General features: G+C 56.5%; 2 long non-coding RNA genes across 4 annotated transcripts; one reads left to right on the forward strand and one right to left on the reverse strand.

Moving 5' to 3' along the window:
* The first annotated feature begins 2,568 nt into the window (after positions 1–2,568).
* LOC136995090 (uncharacterized) lies at positions 2,569–4,977 on the forward strand. 2 transcript variants are annotated; one of them, XR_010886746.1, is made up of 3 exons: positions 2,569–2,651; positions 3,179–3,273; positions 4,302–4,977. It is a non-coding gene; the product is annotated as an uncharacterized lncRNA (long non-coding RNA). The 2 variants fall into 2 exon arrangements; XR_010886745.1 differs by lacking the exon at positions 2,569–2,651 and having other exon boundaries at positions 2,923–3,273.
* A 183-nt stretch (positions 4,978–5,160) lies between these two features.
* Positions 5,161–9,070, reverse strand: LOC136995089 (uncharacterized). Of its 2 annotated transcripts, none has more exons than XR_010886744.1 (3): positions 9,003–9,070; positions 7,971–8,769; positions 5,161–7,870 (listed from the first exon to the last, which is right to left on the reverse strand). It is a non-coding gene; the product is annotated as an uncharacterized lncRNA (long non-coding RNA). The 2 variants fall into 2 exon arrangements; XR_010886743.1 differs by having other exon boundaries at positions 5,161–5,563; positions 6,871–8,769.
* Positions 9,071–11,212: the final 2,142 nt, after the last annotated feature.

Genomic DNA, 11,212 nt, shown 5'->3' on the forward strand with positions numbered 1-11,212 from the left:
GGGACAAGAGTTCTGCAGGGTGTGGAGGGCCAGAAGACAGCTCTGGGGCACAACCAAGGCCTCCGGAGGGGTTCTGGGGGAACAAGAGGGATCCTAAGGGGTCTAGAGGGCCAAGATACAGCTCTGGGGCAGAAGAAAGCTGAAAGAGTAGTCCAGAACACGCTAGGGGGGTGCTAAGCGCTCTACATGGAAAAAACATGGCTCTGGGGAACAAGGAAGAAACCTGGAAGGCTTCTGAGCAGACCAGAGGGCTCCTAAGGAGACTACATGGCCAAGACATAAAAACAGGGCAACAAGAAAGATCTCTGGAGGTACTCTGAGGAGACAGGAGATGTCCTATGGGAAGTGGATGGCCAAAAGAGGGCTCCGGGGCACAACAAAGACATGGGGAAGGGTTCTGAGCAGACTAGACGGGTCCTAAGGGGACTCGAGGGCCACAAGACAGCTTTAGGGCATGACAAAGGCCTTTGGAAGGGTTCCGAGGGGACTACAGTGGTGCTAAGGGGTCTAGAGGGCCAACAGAGGTCTGCGGGTGGAAACTAAAAGGCCAAAGGAGGGGGCCAAAGCAGAACGGAGGGCTGCTAAAGGGACTGGATGGCCGACAGAGGGCTCCAGCACATGAAGAAGGGCTCCACAGGGATCCTTGTAATCCTGCAGGATCTAGAGAGAAACAAAGACTTCTGAAGGGACAAGAGAACAAACGCAGTGCCTTGGAGCACACCTAAAGGCAAATGGATAGGTCCTGAGGGAACTAGAGAGCAAATGTGTGAGTCCTGGGGAGACGAGGGGTAAAACTGAAGATTCTGGGGCATTAACTCACCCGCCATAATCTTCCTGCTTAGACCCTGTCTCTTACCTCTGAGAAGTTGGCCTTTGCTTTCATTCCACAGGCAGCCGTCAGCTGTTGCGTAGTCTTGGCAGACAAGTTAGGGACCGCTGCCCAGGCAGTCGTGACCTGCAACACCGCATGCTCAGAACAGTTCTCAGGAAGTCATGCAGATTCATAACCTGAAGGGCAAAAAGCAAATATCTCTTGAGAACAGTTTTTATTTCATCATAGGAGCAATTTTTCCCTCTCTTCTCCACTGTACTGCGTCTAACAACACACCTTCCTCATCATCATTTTCCCCTGTTACTTCTACTCCTCTCAGTTGCCCCTGTTGCATCTCAGTTGCATCTTAGTCCTCTAAAGCAGCTGTTTCTCATCCACATGTACTTTCATTTCCTGTCACCGATTCCCCTTCCTGTTTGTCCTATAGCAGGCAGCCTAGACACCCTGGTCTGGTGTTTAGCCGCACATCCCTTTTCGTCTGGCCAGCAGCTGAGACAGAGCAGAGGGCAGCAAGAAGGGTGGCTCTGAACATAGTAGACCTGGGTACCAAGCAACACAGAAGCAGCAGCAAGGCATCAAAGAGATCGCATCTTTGTAAAGAAAATACTTATAGTTGCAGATCTTTAGAGGCAACTGGGGATTCTCTGTATGCATGCCCAGGCCTCCTACAGGCTCCTTCCGCACAGTTAAAGGTACCTGAATGCAATGACCTTGGGAGGCAGTGACACGGTGTCCCTGGGGCTGCTGTGGGGTACCTGTGGCTGTTCCAGGGTCTCTCAGGCTGTTCTAGGCTCCTTGGACAGAAACAGTGCTGATCACGTTTCCTTGAGGACTTTCTCTTGTGCTGCATAACAGGACAGCTCTGCACTGAGCCCTCCCAGCACTGCTGCTCCTCATAGCTGATGCCTAACTAGCCTCAGTTCTGAGCAAAGCTATGACTACCAGGAGTCCACACAGCCCCTCACACTCTCCTTGCCCTCCCCATTGCCGAGAGGGACAGCCCCAGCCCCTGGCGACAACCCTGCCTGGTCACACCAGAGATGGAAAACACTTCCTGACCTGTACGAGGGAGAAATACAGAAATTCCACTGTCCCCGATGACCTATGGGGACTCTCGCGTGAGTGGCACATGTCCAGTAAGGACCAGACACAGCAGGCCACTGCTGCAGGGCGGAAAAGGCACAGGCACCTGGAACTACAGCTCCAGGCCTGCCACGGAGCACAATGCAAATGGCTGCTGGGAATCCCGCTGATAGAGAACTGCACCTCCTGTCACCTCGAGAGGCGCAACATGGTCTCCCAGAAGGCCAATATAGGAAGACTACACCTCCCGGCACGCCGTACAGAGTAAAATGGCCACCGGGAAAACCATTGCTAAAAGACTATGCCTCCCAGCATGCCGTGCAGGCTAAAATGGCCTCCCGGAAGCCCCGTGCCGGAAGACTACTGCTCCCAGCATGCCGCGCAAAGTAACATGGCCGCCCGGAAGTCTCGTGCAGGAAGACTACACCTCCCGGCATGCCGCGCAAAGCAACATGGCCGCCCGGAAGCCCCGTGCCGGAAGACTACTGCTCCCGGCATGCCGCGCAAAGCAACATGGCCGCCCGGAAGCTCCGTGCCGGAAGACTACACCTCCCGGCATGCCGGGAGGGGGGTGGTGGGCAGCGCTTCGTGAGGTTTGACCGTCTGGCGATTCAGTTCCGATCCGCCCCTATTCCCCCCCCTCGGGACCCGCATACCACCGCAAAGCCGGGAGCGCGGCCCCGCGATCCCCAGCACCGGCCCCGGACTCCCACGACACCGCCGCGACCGGCCCCGGGTCAGCTCCGACACTGCCTCTGCCCCCCCCCCCCCCCCGCAATCCTCCCCAGGGATTCTCTTGAGATTCCCCCCCCCCCCCTCCCCGACACACTCCCGGTCTGACCCAGGACCACCCCCCCCCCCCCCGGCTCCTCCGACCGCGCAATAAACCCCACCACAGCCCCGGCACACCCCCTTCCTCTCTCCCTCCCCCCCCCCCCGGCACCAGCACAGCCCCGGCGCTCCCCCTTCCTACTCCCCTGCCCCACCACAGTCTCAGCGCACCCCCTTCCTACCCCCCCGCACTACCAAAGCCCTGGCGTACACCCTCCCTCCCCACTCTCCATGGCCCCAGTGCACCGCTCTTCCCCACCACGTCCTCGGCCGGCCCCCACTGCCCCGGTACACCGCCATCCCCAGCCCCGGTGCACCCTGGTTGTGCCACGTTGCCCGGGACGCTCCCATCTGCCGGGACCCTCGGCACATGGGGGACCCACAGCCCCGAGTGTGGACACCCTCGCCTTGCTCATCTCCTCCGCGGTGCAGCCGCCGTGCCGGTCCCAGCGGGCGGTGCTCGGCAGCAGCTCCATTGTTCCAGACTGGCCCCAGCACAGGCTTCCTCCAACTGCACCCCAACCCTGGTGCGTACCCACTGTTGCCATCAGCCCCACCTGGGGCTCATCCTACCCCCCAGCCCCACCTGGGGCTCATCCCAGCCCTAGGGCCCACAGCTGCAGCCCATCAGGAACTGGAGAGGGGGAACAGCTATCAGCCCCATCACGGACAGCTGGGGCTCCCAGGGTAGCAGAGGCACCCCCACTCCTGAGAGCAAGTTGCTGAAAGCTGAAGGGAGACCCCTGGGGTGTACAGAGAGGAAAAGGAAGTATTCAGGGGACAAGAGAACAAATCCAGAGCTGTGGGTGCAACAAAAGTAAAAAAAGGCAATGACTGAGCAAACAGTGACTCTGAGCGCACCAAAAAGCAAAGGGAGGACCCTGGGGCACACCAAGAAGCACCCAAAAAACTCTGGGACAGGGGAGAAAGCTAAACGGAGAACTTTGGGGCGTGCTGCAAAGCAAACACAGGGCCCTGGGGCACACCAAAAGGCACACAGGGGGCTGGAGGGCAACCCAAAATGTGAATTGAGGGCTCCTGAGGGCATCAGAGGGCAAACACAGGGCTCTGGGGCAAACCAAAATACAAACGAAGGGCCTTGGTGCACACCAAAGGGGCCATAAGGCACATCACACGGCTCGAAGTGGCTGATGGGACGGTGCCTGCAGGCTCCCCCTTTCCCCACAGAAACTATCTCCCAGCTCCAGGCACATAGGCCTCATCCCCAGACACACGAGGGACATGGCGAAGTGCTGAAAGCAAATCCGGAAGCAGCCTGGGGACCCCTGGAGGGGCCCTGGCTGCCCCCAGGATGATGGGAAACACCACCGCCCCAAGGTCCAGACAATGCAAGGGAAATTCCCCACAGCCCTGCAAACAGCACTGGGTTCCCTGGGAACCGCAGGGACGCCAAAGTACGAGGTACTTGGGGACCAGCTCCCAGCACCACACACTGTAATTTCCTCCCCTGGGCATCATCTTCAGGCAAAGCAACGGCAGGAACCACAGACACGAGTGCAAAGAATAAAGCAACTGTTTATTGTTTACTGCACAGAAACAACACCTGGGCGCGAGTCTGCCATGAAGCTCGGTGCCAGCATGCTTCCCCTTACCTTGTGACACCCGGAGAGTCATGACCTCACCAGCGTTCATGCATCCGTCGGGGAAGGGTCAGCTCCTGCTGCTGCCCTTGATGTGGCAGGCATGTGAGTAGCCGACAGCCTACCCCCTCTGCTTTTTCCTTCAGGAATAGGATCCAGCTCGGAGAGTTGAGAGGAAAACGCCTGATCTCGCCTGCCTGCGCTTCTGCCCTACCCCAAACTAGAGCCCTGCAGGACGCTTTCACAGCGCTCAGCTCACCCATCGCATCGCCCATCTCGGTGTGATGGGCCTGCGCCGCATGAAACCCAGACCTCAGGTCAGCGCACAGAGCTGAACGCTGGGTACGGGGGAAGGTTACAAACCCCAAAGGAGGATTCGCAGCCTGCTGCTTAGGCTTCAGGGCTTACAGTTTATTATCCAAGGATTTAGCCCTTTTCGTTTATCAGTAAGCCGTAAACCCTGCACCCTAAGTGACAAACTGCAAATCTTGGAATGCAAATGGTTGCCAAGGCTTTAAAATTTATGGATGAGGTTTGATTTTAAATTCTGTGCCCTGATCGCTAAATGAGCAAACTGTAAACTCTGACTGATAAAGACTGAGCCCCACAAAATAAAGTAATAAACCATAACCCCTGAGTGACAGACCCTCAACAACAAACTAAACAATAAACCTTAAGTGAAGAACTTCAAACCCTCAGCTTTAAGCAAGAAACACCAAAGCACCCATGAGCATGAGAACAGTACAGAGAAGCCATGGGGTTTTGCCCGCAGCTTAAGAAGTTTCCCCTTCATTTAGAAGGGCAGCAGAACAGGAAGACACGCACAGAATCATATTACAGTTGCTTTTTATAGGCTTGGTTTTAGCCACCATTCAAACGCGAGCATGTGCAAGAATCACGCCACAGGATTGCACTAAGGTGCGCTTCCACCGAACCTACCTGAAACACCGCAAGCACTAATTCATCTCTGTTACAGACCATTAATATTTTTGGTCCTCTCAGCTCCATGGGCAAACAGCCACAGCCAATGACACCAGTAACCACCTAGGGCAAAACCACCTTCCACCTCCCAGCCCTGCTCACATACGGTGCAGCCCCAGGACTTAGCTGTGTCCACGCTGCAAGTCAGAGCTCGTCCTCCATGGCCAGCCGCAGATCTCCACAGGGCTCCCAGCTGTGACAATGCTCCTTTGACTGCCGGACTACGCTTCAGCACCTGCAAAGCAGCCAGAACGGTTACCGAGAGGCCAGGCAACTGCACAGCCCTCCTAGAACTACTGCCTAGTCCAAGGCCCGTAACTGTTTCCACAATTATGACTGACCCTCTGTGCTGCTTCAGTCACCCCCTCTGGCTCCATTTCATTGCAAGGATGTCACAGGAGCCCTCACCTACAGCCAGGCTCGCTCAGGCACCCGGCCACCTCCAGCCTTCAGTAGATGATCCTCCTCAGGGGAACTGTGCTGCTGACAGACACTCTCAAAAAGCGCTGTCCAGCCAAAGCAGGGTAAAAACTAAGGCCTCCAAAAACTCCAAACTCTGGAGACTGAGCTGATGGGAAACTGACTTGTGCTACCAGTACTGTAATTATGGTTTTACTGTGTACTATGGTGCTGTTGCTCGTATATATGGAACCCCATTTCTCTGCTAGAGCACAGTTACTGTTGTAGCTGGCTCCTGAAAGAAACAGTAGCTTGTGAAAGCAAAAATCCAGGTAAAACAGTTGCACACTTAAGACATCAGTTGTGAAAGACCTTTACCCTCAAAGTAAAAACCAATACTGGAACCCCTGGAACCCCCTGACTTCAAAGAAGAAAGCTCTTCAAGGATTACGGCCCAACATTAATAATACTAGAAGCAGAAATTGTTTGGAGGGACCAGAATAGCAAAGAGAAAGGAGTTCCAAGGAAAGAAACGAGCCAGAAGCTATGTAAACAATCGCTCTCGCTAAGATAAACTCAAAGCATTCTTTGCCAGGAAGCGATGGGGGGGGGGGGGGGTTGCTGACAGCACAGTATAGCGCCTCGGGAAGCACTAAATCAACAAAATGGTTGAGCTGTAGATAGAGGGAAGACACCAGTTTGCATAAAGGCAGACCTGACAGAAAAGCGGGCTCGATGCCAGCGTCGCGATCGCAACTCGAGCTGCACCGTGCGGCAGCCCTGCCCGCGCACAGGCAGACAAGACACAGGTACAGAGAGACAAGAGCGGCAGAGGGATGGGGAGCCGGACAGAAGGACAGCGGGCAGGTAGGGGGAGAGGGAGAGGAAGAGGATGATGAAGAGCTGGATAGAGCGACAAGGAGCCAGTTAGAGGGATGCAGATATTGACAGAGGGATGGAAAGAGTACAACAGGGATGGGGAAGTGGGCAGAGGAATGAGTAGCTAAACAAAGGGATGGGGCACCGGACAGAGCCACGGGGAAAGAAAGATAAGGATGGAGAGCTGGACAGAGGGACAGGGAGCAGAACCGGATGGATCCCGTCAGCCTGGAACAGCTCTCGCCATGCTCCAACCCCACTCACCTGCCAAGCATGCAGAGCTCTCTGCACACCGCTGTGCCCAAAGCCCACTTGTGGGCCTGCTTGCCTGTGTCCCTACAGCTCCAGGGTGTCTGCATCTGCCAGAGCGAGGGTGCACGCACAGGTCCAGACTGGGGAGGAACCTGGTGTTCAGTGACAGTATTTTACTGCTCCTTGTGCCTTAGCCCCTTTCAGAGGCTTAACCCCAAATTCTCTCAGCCCGTAACAACTTCAGTTCCCATGGCAGCTAGTTCTTCCACACTCTCCAATCTTCCTTGCTCTCGCCCGTCTTGTTTGAAAACCCTCCCGGACCCCGTCTGTACTTACATGCTTCCTCAAAACAGTATCACCGAAATCAACAAAATGGGCTGAGCTGCTCGTCTTCAAGTTGCCGACCCCCAGAATGTTATCCTGCAAATGAATCAAACCACCAGGGTCACTGGGAGAGTATCATTTTAGAACCGTTTTTTCCAAAGCTTTAATTATGGTTCTCCAAGCTGGGCAAATGAAGATGCTCCCTTAAACACTGTAACAGTTTTTATTCTGGGGACCCAAGTTGCTGTTATGACAATAAGCAGCAAAGCAAGGCAAAGACAGGTGGGGTCACAGCTTACCCATCTAGCCATGAAAATTCTTATTTTAGGCCTCACTGCTATTTCCAGGTAAAGAGACCAAAATAAAGCTCCCAACAGGCAGCCGAGGCTTCACGCAGACCTTGTGGCCCTGCTAGCGACAGCAATGCCATAGTGACTGGGCTACCAGTCGCTATTCCCCCCCTCCTTTGTTGGTCTGTGAATTGTGGCTTATTAGTCACAAGTCCGGTAAGGACGCTGCCGACCTTGTTACGGCCAAAGGCTCCTCATCAGGACCAGGCAGAGAACCTTTCCGCTGGCATTTGGAGTCTCCTGGCCGCTCTTGACACCTGATAACTTACAAAGGTCCAAGGATGGTAGCCTGTAGTTTTTCATGGCAGCACATAGTCGTTCCCTGATGTTCCGAACGCCTAGGATTAACACAGTTTATAAATACAAAAACACTACCACTATAGGGTGTAAAGCCAAGCTAAAATTTCTGCAACCAAAGAAAACCTCTTCGTGTCTCACAGAACGAGCCATATGCATCAGTGCCTACAGCTCAAGGCTAGCAACCCCTCCCGGGCAACGTTCTTCTGGCAGGCTGCGTAGCTGAACTCCTCTGTCTTGCCTAAGAGTCTCCGTTGGGACATAACAAGTTTGTCAGCCGGCGCTTGCTGATGGAGGCATAGTAAAATCCATCACCCTACAAAAGCATAAAACAAAGCAAAAAATAAAAATAAAAAATTCAAAGTTCTGCAGAAAATCCTAAGAAACCAAAGTTGTTTATAAGCATAAAAGCGCCTCTAATACACACGCAAGCAAGGTGAACGAGAATACGCAAGCCACAAATACCACTTCCCCCAACCCCCAACGGAGGATCTGTCACCACATACTGCACTGGGGAAGCCCATGGCTTTGGGGTAGCTGTACAGGAGGGAGCAGGGCTCAGCGAGGCTTTCAGTCAGTCGTTGCCCGCATTGGCTGGCGCCCACACTCTGTGCCTGGGGGTGGGGGAGGCCTCCGGGTGCCTGGGAGTGTCGTTCTTCTATCCCTCTTCTTGCTTGCCTAGCCCAAGTCTCAAGGAAATAACCGGGGGCTGCACTAATCGTACCTGACTCAAAGTGGCCTTCAACCTGCTTGATCCAGAGCTTTTAAACCTTCTCGGGACTTACCAGCACTCTCGGGCGTGCCTGCCGCCACAGGAGCCGTCCTCCGCTGACGCCGCGCCACAACCCTACTCCGGGGCCCGCCTGCCTCCCCGCTCCTCCGGGCCGCGTCCGCAGGGGCGAGCGCGCGCCCCGGCCCGCGCTGGGGAGGAACCGGGGCCCTAAAGGCGACACACGGAATAGGGAAAATCCGACCCGCGCTCCAGCACACTCTGCCCCGCGCTCCCGGCGCGGCGCGGCGCTGGGTCCCAGCCCCCCCACACACACTCGCCCCGCACCGCCGCTTCCACGCACCGACGGCCGCAGCGGGCAGGACACAGACCGCCACCCGCCGCCACCCGCTCGCCTCACCGGGACCCCCAGATCCTCGACTCCGGGCGGCCCCGGCCCTCACCCGCAGCCGCCGAGCGAAAACGCCGTCCCCGCTCGCCGCCATGCTGCTCCCCGCAGCCGCGCATGCGCCGGCCGCCAGCGGAGCGCGGCCGCAGCGGGGGCCTGGCGCTCGGTCACCGGCGCTCGGTCACCGCGCATGCGCCGGCTAGGACCGAGCGGGAGGGGCGGGGGGAGCGAGGGGGAGGCGACACCCGCAATGGCGCCCTCGCGTGCTCGCGACGCGGCGCTGCAGCCGGCCTGCTCCCACCGAGCAGCCCGAGGCCGCTCTGCCCGTGCCCGTGCCCGTGCCCGAGAGAGCGGCGGGGACCAGCGAGCAGACTCTGGTGCTGCCCCGCTGAGAGGGCACCGCGGAGCAGCTCCGAGACGGCACTGCCCGTCCCCGCGACACCAGGCAGCACCGATAAGGAACAGCGCTCCGCGCCACCCTTCCATGAGCCCCGGGAAGGGGCGACGAGCACGGCCCGTTCGCTTACCCGTGGCCGAAACACCGTGGAGCAGCAGCGAAGACGGGACCGGCGCTGCGCATAGCCGCGCCGGCTGGCTGCAGTCCTGGGTTGCGAGCGTGCGAGGGCAGCAGGGGGCACGGTGGCGCCACCGCAAAAGGCAAAAATCAAGGCCGGGGGGAGGGGGAGGGGGGGGAGAGGGTGGAAGACATCAAAAAGGCCAGAGAAGTGTTTGGGAGGATGAAAATCCAAGTGGTTTGGGGTGAAAATTGAGGCTAGAAAGGCAAACTTAACTGCTGGTAAGAAGGGGGTGCAACACAAGCTGCAGCCAGAAGACGAAACCCCAAGTCCCAAGAGACAGAGTCTGATCAACATCGGGGCATAATCCCTCCCACTCTGCAAAAAGCCTCAGCCTGGCTCTGAGGGGGGGCCTTCAAAAAAAATCACCGTGATCCACCCCATGCAAGCTGGCGGAATTAGAGCGGTCTGGGTGTTACCTGCTACCACCTCCCATGAGGCAGGCTGAATTTCATAGAGGAAACAAGGGGTAGATACTCACCTTGGACCGTGCAAATTGGGCTGCAAAGACATCTGGGAGAGATGTAGGGTAGAAAAAAAAGCCATTAGCTCAGTCATCCCTAATAATAAAGACCCTTAATTACACACTGTTGAATTTAAACCAGCCCTAGGTGCCCTCCAGGGGACTCAGGCATCCAGGTAGCCCCTGCTCTACCCAACATACCCCACTGCCCACCTCGGAGGACACCCCAAAAGCCAGATGGAGAGCTTTGGGGGCCCATGAAAAGGCACACAGAGCAGTCTGGGAGGCCATTTGTCTCTATCCCAACCATAACCCTAGATCAGGGTCGTTGACTGAGCCAGACCCTCAAAAAGGTGGCAGGGGAAAAACCTTCTTGCAGCCTCCCCATCCTTTGGCAGCCCCTTTGAGCCCCACACCAACAGGAGCACTGGGCTTTGACTCCCTCCCAATACCAACCCCAACCCTAGATCCAATGGCAAATGGGAGTCTGGGAGGCACCGCAGGGCTAACAGAGGGGGTCCTGTGGGAAACAGAGGGCAAACAGCAGGTCCTAGGGCGCACTGACTGGAAAACAGAAGGCCCTAGGGAGCACCAACCAGCAAATGGAAGGGTTGTGAAGGGAACAGGGTGTAAATGGAGGACACTAGGGCACACCAAAAGGCGAGCAGGGAGGTCTTGAGCAGATTAGAGGGCAAAAAAAGGCTTCTAGGGTGCACCAAAAGACAAGCAGAGGGATCTTGGTGGGATTTAAGGGCAAACAGAGGGGTCATGAGAAGAAGAGAGGGCAAAAGGAGGACACTTGTGGTGCACCAAAAGACAATGGTCAGCCACATCAGGTCAGGCCAGGCCACACGGCTGGCCAGGAAAAGAACACACCATCTCCCAGGAAAGCGCACCGCCGACCACAAGTCGAGTGCCAGCATGCCACACAGACGGGATGGTGGGGCACCTGCACGCAGTGTCTTTTCATGGTGTTGATTCACAGCTCAGAAATAAGCTAGGTGCTCCGGAGCTCCCAAGAATTCCAGCACAATAGGCCAGGCAGCCCAGAGCAGCCCCCATGTTCTGGAAGAAGCCCCGGAGACGATGGGAGTAGCTCTGGAAACCCTACAAGTGACCCAGAGTTGAGGGAATCACCACCATGAAAACCAGAGTAGCCCCCAAAGTGATGGGAACGGAGGCACCAAGGCCAGCCCCGGAGCAGCCCTCAGGGCATTGCTCTGGCCT

This window comes from Apteryx mantelli, chromosome 37 (assembly GCF_036417845.1).
Source record: "Apteryx mantelli isolate bAptMan1 chromosome 37, bAptMan1.hap1, whole genome shotgun sequence".
Classification (NCBI taxonomy): Eukaryota; Metazoa; Chordata; class Aves; order Apterygiformes; family Apterygidae; genus Apteryx; species Apteryx mantelli.